The following is a 6,542-nucleotide window of genomic DNA, read 5'->3' on the forward strand; positions in this document are numbered from 1 at the left end:
CTAAAAAGGCTTTGTGTTTCACCAACACAGAGATTAGAATTATAAGGTAAATTAAAGGTCAGTTAGTGACCACTGCCCTTTGAGAAATACATATGGGTAGTAAAACCAATAGGACAACAGGGAAAGGGACAATAAAAATGCTTTGTCCCCCTTTTGTTTTGTTATCTTAGATGGTTAACTTCTTCAACACAACACTGGAGTAGGCCTGTGTTCAGAACTGTGCACTCTGATCTATGTGCCAAGATGCCACTGACCTCTTACCCACTATGTCCACAGGGAGTCCTGTAAGGAACAAACAAGCTAGAAAGTGTCTGTTCACAAGGTGGCAGCTCTAGGCATGGCTGCTGTTTTATAACACACTGCTGTTGAAGTCCTCTCAGAGAGAACCAAACTGTAAGAGAAAGAGCTTCAAACAAGCTATGGCACAGTACAAGGGTTCAATAGTCCCAGTGAAAGTGTGGACACAAAGCTCTGGTGACCCCTCAAGCATCAGCACAGAGAAGGTGTCAACGTTAAACCCACAGCTTAACAGTTAAGTCACCACCAACAACTTCCACAACCATGAACCAAACACTGTAGAAGTCAACCCAAAAACTGTATAAATATTGACTCGATGAGCTTTCTCTTCTCTGGTTAACATTTTCCAGACTCCAGATTGTACACTACATTTGAGCTCTTAGGCTATATCATTGGAATATAGATCTAATTACTATAACTGAATGTGTACTTTTAATAAAAATCAAAAAAATGATAAAATTTCAATACTTTTTAAATTACTAAACTGTAAAGTAAGTGTTTGTTTCATTTTGGTGTGCCCTATGGGAATCATCCAAAGAAAAGTCCTAAATTTGACCTACATCTCTAAATCAAGACAGATATGTTTTAAGTTGGAGGGGCCACAAATATTGTCTGTACAAAATCTAATAAAGACAGTATCCGCTAATCTTTGAAAAGAAGATAAATTCTGAAATGCTGGGAACATTTGTATTTGCCAAGCAGTGTTCTGTTCCCGTAAGGTTCCAAATTAAATATATTTTAGATTGTTCTACAATGAAAAGAAACTCACTCTGAATCTGTCAGAATTTGATACCCACCCACATCCATTTTATGCCAAAATTTCAAGCCATATCAACCACAGCAGTAAATTTTGAAAGTTTTCAGAGTTGAACTTGTTCTTGAAATGAAAAGCTATACAGGAAAAAAATTTTAAACTTTTTGAAAGAATTGCAGTTACCACAGAAAAAGAAAAGTTAAGTGGAAAGACCAGAAAGGAAGATGCAAACACCCTGGGCACACACTCATGGTGTGGTTATTTTGGGTCATGTCAATCTTCCGATGTTCGTTGCTTTAGGTGTTAATAGACAGAATTCTTTCGTACAATAGATGAATATACAAATGAGTTCATGCACACACACACATGCACACTTGCACAATATAAAGACGTTAGATAAACCATAACATCAAAAAGCAATTTTTACAGAGCTCCCAAAAAGAAAGAACAATATTTCCTAGCTATAAAAAACTATGAATAACTTTTAAATAAAAGCAGCTACAATGTTAAATGGCCTTGAAGCATGTCAGGAGATATGAGCTAAGAACATGGGACAAGAAGTGAGGGAAAAGTTTGTGCTGACACTGCAGTCTCTGCACTTAGTGGGAAACTGGAACATAGCTCTCCCTAACGAGAGAAGGCAGAAAAAGATCCCATTCTATGACACAGAGTGAAAACTTCTCATAGGCCCAAGACCCCATCACCAGACTAGGAGCATTAAAAACCGAGTGGGGAAAAGAACTACCATTGGGAACCTTCAGCCATCCGTTCTACACCTGGAACTCGGTTAAGCTTCTCATGACCTGAACAAAGGCTGGAACCACCAAGAGGAATCAGTGAGCTGTATAAGCATAGGTTCTGTCCAGATGTCCCCATATATCCATATATCCCCAACTCTGTTCATCAAAAGGGCTAAAACACTCCAGTAGCAAGGAATACTGCTAGCTAGGATTCCTTAAAGAACGTGTCACTTCTAGGACAAAAACAAGCAAAGTGCAGATTGTCATGGAACATGCTACAGTACCAGAGGATAGAGAAAGATTCCAAATACAAAAGGATAACTCCATAGCTGAAAGGCACAAGAAACTACCTGAAGGAACTCTATATAGATCAATCCAGAATAAACAGACCACAACAATAAACACTGTAGCATTGAATCCTAATACAAGATATAAATTACTTTTACACAGGTATACAGTAATACAACTTATAGAATAAATAAACTAGGGAAAGAAAAGGATGATTTCCTACAAAAGAGGTTGGGATGACAAGCCCCTGCAAGTGAGGCTTAGTCTTAAACTTAGGGTTCAAAGTAGAATGTACTTAGTGATTATACACAAAGAACAAGGGCAGAAAAAATGGAGGACCCCTGTAGTAAAAATGTCTGGCACGAGATTGGCATGGACAGTGGGGGCCATTTGATGTATGTGTCCCAGGTATGTTGTAAGGAGAATGGCATATTTTTCTCAAAAATAGTCTTATAATCTTAATTTAATCGTGAAAACATCTGACAGATGGCTGAAGGTGCCCTGGTGGGTAAGAACAGGCATGAGGGCCTGAGTTTACATCAAATCATCTCCATGAAAAGTCCAGCATGATCTCGTGTGCTTGTAATTTAACACTGTGAAGGGCAGAGACAGGAGGATCACTGGGGCTCACTGGCTATTAAGTTGGCTCCAAGTTCAGTGGGGGAACCCTGTATTCAAGGAAATAATGAGGACAATGCTAGAACAGGAAACTCAACATTCTTCTCTGGTAAACAGGAGTTTGCATCTGTATACGCACATGCATGCATATACACATACACACATATATACATGTCTACACACATCTACATACACACACACTTATACACCTACATGCACATATACACATAAACATACACATATACATATATATATATACAAGGATATACATACATATGCATGCACACACACAGTCATGGGCACAGGGATATACAGACACAGATACATACACTACACATACATACATATCACTCATGTATACACATATACACACTCATATAAATCCATAACATTGATCAGACAAATTAAGAATATTCTATAAAATACCTGACTAAAATACATCAAAAATTTCAGAATATGGGAAAAGAATGAAAAATTGGCACAGACTAGAAAGTAACAAAAGAGATATATGCTATGGTATCATGGGAAAGCAAATGTCACGGAGGGGCATCAAATTTTAAGATTCAAAACTAATCCATTAGAAAATATTCAATTTCTGTAATGTCTAAAATGAATAAGAAAACAAGCTTCCCTTGGAAAAGAATTAAAAAGGAGGAAGTGGGGACTTTCTTATACATGGGGAATCTTAGATTATAAACTATTATAAGAAAAAAATTTAAATTAGCCTGATAAAAATATTGAGAGAGTGGTTGGGAAAATGGCTTATTCATCAAGAGAACTTGCAGAGCAAGCTCAGGGCCTGAGCTCAAACCCCAACGCTCGTGTTCAATGTAAAGCTCAGCAAGGCTGCACATGACCGGAAGACCCTGCACTGGACTGAAGACATCTGAGTGGCCAGGCTTGTCAACTAAAATAGTGAACTTCAGTTTCAGCACGGAACTTACTTCAAAAAGATAAGGCAAAGGACTTAGTCTTTCTCTGCCTCTGTGTACACATGGACACACAAATCTAGATATACATGGGCACATACCCATGGACCACACACACACACACACACATACACACACACACACACATATCAAAAAATCCAGAAATCAAGAAAATATTTTGTTTTATATTTTTATTTATTTATTTATAGTGTGTGTGTGTGTGTGTGTGTGTGTAATGTCTATGAATGTGCCTGTATGATGCAAGTGTATGTTAGTTTGGGTGTGCTTGTGCCAGAGCACACATGAGGAAGTCAGAGAACAACTGCAAGAAACTGGTTCTGTCCTTTCACCTTGTTGACACAGGGTCTCTCTTCTGCCTGATGTGTTCTCACCTGCTGGCCTTTGACTTCCCAGGAAAGTCTCCTGTCCCATCCCCATCTTATCTTAGAAGAGCTAGAATTACAGATGCAGATAGCTGTATCTGGGTTTGCCTTTTTATAAATTCCAGGGATGAAACTCACCAGGATTGCATGATAAGTACTTTTATTGCTATGCCATCTCGCCAGTCCGAAAACATTGTTAAAAGCAGATTTTAACAATAACTGTATTGAAATTTTCACAATGAAGACTAAACAAAAGATTAAAAACAAGACATTGAAAAAGAAGTGAGTTGGACGACGCACTTCAGGCATTTAAAACACTCAATAAAGAGATAAGAAATAGAATATTTGAAAGAAATAGCCTGTGACCAATTATTTCACTCCAGGGCAAAAGAACCCCCATATCCTACCAGAGAGATATTTGAGCCCCATGTTTATTGCTGCCCAATTTTCTAAAGCAAGGAAATAGAACCAGCATCACTGTCCAGCAACATGTGAATGAATAATGAAATTCTGGCATTTATATTTAAACGGATTGTTATTTGGCTCTCAAGCAAAATGAAAACAAAGATTTTGCAAGGAAATGGATAAACTTATAATATATAATCTTGAGCAAGGCCACCCAAATCTTAGAAAGAAAAAAAAACTTAATGTTCTCCCCCGTGTGATGATGTTCTTGACCTTTAATATATAGATATATAAGTAAACAAATAAAAGCATGATACAGTATGACATCTACAAAGGAGAACAGGAAGGGGTAAGTTTTAAAAAGCAAATACTAATGAGTTTGCATGTATAGGACACCTTGGGAAATACTTTTGAATACTCTCTCAAGATATAACACATTGTTAATACAATGTAAGTCTTTAAATGAGCAATGTAAGGGCTGCAGACATGTCTCAGCAGTGAAAAGCACCGGCTGCTATTCCAGAGCATAGAATTTCCATTTCTAGCACCATATGGCATCTCACAACAGTCTGAACTCCTGGGAGACCTGATGCCCTTTTCTGGCCTCCAAGGCACCAGGTTCACAGGTAGTACATAGGCCAGCATGCATGTAAGCAAAACACCCATACAAATAATGGGCAGTATCCACATGGAATTCTGTGACAGACTGTTTACTTCCAGAACTAATTTTGTATTCTATTTTTTTGCTGAAGGGTGTAAATTTACTTTGTGGAAAAAGTCTAAATTGGCTTCCTGTCTTCATCTGAAACCCAGAGTTAACCCTGTGGCACAGCTTTTCAAACCCAAATCCCTCCCAAGAGACAGCTGGTCTCACAGGAGAGCTGTACTCCTAAGTTCACAGAAAGGACGGGCATTTTTGCTTCAATAACTGACCTACCTGGAAACCACAGGGCTCAGGAATGACAGAACAACTGGAGACAGGATCCTTCAAGTCTCCATCTATGCCCCAGATTTAACCCTGCAGCATAGCTCTCTGGACCCAAATCCTACCCAAGGAGAGCTGGTCTCCCAAAAGTGCTGACTAACATACTTACTGAAGGCACAAGCCACAATCAGAGACAGCAAGACTAGCTAACACCAGAGATAACCAAATGGCAAGAGGCAAGTACAAGAACCTAAGAAACAGAAACTGAGGATATTTGGTATCATAAGAACCCAGGTCTCCCACCACAAAAAGTTCTGGATATCCCCAACATGCCGGAAAAGAACTGTTCTTATTTAAAATCATATTTCATGATGATAAAAGAGAACTTTTGTAAGGAAATAAATCCCCTTTCAGTCTGAACTTGAGCCCTGAGCAGACCTTGGGCGCTAGTATTGCATTCAATCCCATAACAACCAGAGTAAGCCCATCATCCAGGTACTCCAACATGTCCAGGATCACAGGATCACAGGAACAAAGGTGTGCTAACAAGCCCGGGATCAGAGAGGAAGCTAGATTCCCAGGAGATTAGACATATCCAGGAGCACTGTAGCTCTGACACACTCAGGACATTAGGCATCACACTGAGACTCTAGTATCTCAGAGGCAGCTTGATTAGCAGGATCTCTGACACACTCAGGATCACAGAATTCCAGAACTACAGGATCACAGAGACACCAAGACTCTGAGGGGTTCTGACACAAACAGGATCTCAAGAAGGACAGTCTCCAGTCAGAGACAGCTAGAGCAGGTAACACTAGAGAAAAGCAGATGGCAAGAGGCAAGGACAAGAACACAAGCAAGAGAAACCAAGGCTACATAGCATCATCAGAACCCAGTTCTCAACAGAAAACAAAAGATGGAAGAGAGAATCTCAGAGAAACAGAAGATACCATAGAAAACATTGATACAGCAGTCAAAGAAAATGCAAAATGCAAAAAGGTCCTAAGCCAAAACATCCAGTGTAGATTGTCCTGAAGCTGCTTGTATTTTAATGTTAATTCCACTTCCCCGAGAAGGGCTGCCAAGATGTGGCTTCATCTAAACGTGCTCATTTTAATTAGTAAACTTAATTAAATCAAGTGACTGGGCAGGGCCAGGGAGAGAAAAGAGGTCAGAGGAAGAGGAGAGGTAGTGGAAGATGGA

This window comes from Micromys minutus (genome assembly GCF_963924665.1).
Source record: "Micromys minutus genome assembly, chromosome: 25".
In the NCBI taxonomy this organism is placed as follows: Eukaryota; Metazoa; Chordata; class Mammalia; order Rodentia; family Muridae; genus Micromys; species Micromys minutus.